Source organism: Charadrius vociferus, unplaced genomic scaffold (assembly GCF_000708025.1).
Source record: "Charadrius vociferus isolate BGI_N301 unplaced genomic scaffold, ASM70802v2 scaffold650, whole genome shotgun sequence".
Classification (NCBI taxonomy): Eukaryota; Metazoa; Chordata; class Aves; order Charadriiformes; family Charadriidae; genus Charadrius; species Charadrius vociferus.
In genome coordinates, this window is record NW_009646736.1 from 7,429,175 (window position 1) to 7,431,216 (window position 2,042).

The 2,042-nt window shown below is 50.4% G+C and overlaps 1 protein-coding gene across 1 annotated transcript in view; it reads right to left on the minus strand.

Moving 5' to 3' along the window:
- ZIC4 (Zic family member 4) overlaps nucleotides 1-2,042 on the minus strand; it is a 13,593-nt gene that overhangs the window by 2,614 nt on the left and 8,937 nt on the right. The window lies entirely within an intron of this gene.

Below are 2,042 nucleotides of genomic sequence, written 5' to 3' on the forward strand. Positions count from 1 at the left end.
CCTCCCGCCCCGCCGAGCTGACCCGGCGCCGCCGCCCGGTGCCCACCCGGCTGCGCAGCCGGCTCCGCACCGGGAGAGCCCTGCCCGGCCAGCTTCTCCTCCCCCTTCCCCTGCCCTGCGTGTCAACGTGGGGTTTTGTGCAAAAGACAAAGCCCCGAGATAAGGAAAACTTAGAGGCCAAGTGGTCGTTCCGGGCAAACAACGCGTGTTGTCCCCTCCGATGTCCTGAGGAAAGAGCGGCCAGCGATTTATCCCGGGGAAGGTTTTTCCGATAAATATGTTTCTCACGCTCCCCGAGGTGCACGTGGAAATATTATTCATAACCTGGCCAGATCACATCTCACCCGCTCCGTTCTAGCACTGATTACAATCCCGTGGAAGATTCGCATCCCCCCTCCTTTCCCCGCGCCCCGGCTTGCTGATATCGTGTTAAGGCACAAAACCTTTAAAAAAGACACTGATTATGGGGGGCGAAACGACAGAGATAAAACAGCAGGAGGATGACTAGGCCGGTGCACACCACCGTCGTGAGGGTAGGATTCCCTTCCCATGGAAGAAATTGCAATCGCGATTAATTTGTCTAGTAATATGATAAGTGACGTTAAGCATAATAGAAATACAATCGTGTTGTTCGAATCGTGTGAAAGTTTAACCTCGGATCATGTGGACCAGGAACGGTACACGATTTTTAGGAGGTTTTCAAGGAAACACGCCAAAGACAGCTTCGGGATGAAATGATGACTACATTGTTGTCACTGGTAATAGCAAACTGCAAAACCCTGCTCGTCAAGGAGTACCCAGGTCCTGGACCAACCGAGTATGAAAATAACCTCCTCAACCGTCAAAAGCCAAAAAGTATCAGGGCGCAGAGGACACCACAAAAATATACGGCCGAACCTTAAACGTGAAGTGCAAACAAAGCCACTGCGTTCACCATCATGGCGTATGTGGTCGAAAGGACTTCCAATATTTGTAAAAGCTTCCAGGTTTTGATTTTATTTTCGAATTTCTTGGGCAGGCTTTTTCCCTCTCGGTTCATCACGGTTAAATTTCGGAGGGATGCAGCTCACCTCGTGCTCGGCTGCGAGCAGAGGCACATAAAGGAAGGCATTCCAAATATTTCACATGAATGCACTTTATGCAAGGTGGGTGGGAAAAGGCTCATGGCTCCGCGTTTAAAGTATGTCCTTTCCTCACTGTAATAATCAACGAGAAGCTCTCACATCCTGCACCGCTAACATTCGCACAGAGGATGGGTAAATACCTGGCGTTAGCGGGAAAGGGAGGAGGTTAAAAATAAGGTCTCTTAGAAAACGGTGCGGGTCCTGTAACCAAATAGTGTCGACATACAGCGGTGCACAGACACACACACGCATATAATCTAATTACAGTTTCACGTAAGGAAACAATTTGACCTTCAGCATCTAAGTTGAGACAACAAATCAAGGATATTAGTGTAGTACAAGCAAGCAGTAAGTTAGGAGACCCCAGGGAAAGCCATCCTCATAAGCACTCTGCCTGTGCAAAGTGAGTTACATTCAGGTAAAAGCGGGCTACGGCGCATTCCGCTTCCCCGAGAGTTGAAAAATGTTCAACTTCGCTTAACCCCCTGAAAGAGCCACTGAAAAGTCCCTCCGTATAGTCAGGTTTCAAGTGGAAAGAGGGCAGCATTTTCTAAGCTGCCCGGTTCGCATTCCCTGAACGCCTCAATAAAGAGGAGCCATCTGAACCATTTGCAAGTATTCCTTTCGCGAGAGCAGGTCTTCTTACGTGGAAATCCCTACCCGGCAGGGAGAGGACATTTTACAGGTCCTGGCTGCGGCAGCCCGGGCACGGAGGTGCAGCCACGCAGAAAGTTCCCCGGGCGATGGAGAAGCGCAGGATTTCAACCGCCATTTTACCCCCACACTTGTAGCTGGGCAAAAGTGCTCAGTGAAATTCAGCTTGGAAATTGTGGCATAATCCCCCGTCTCCGGGAGTGGATTAAGGTATTTACCAACTTCTCCGGGGGGGTGGGGTGGGGGGGAGAACAGGGGAAAGGG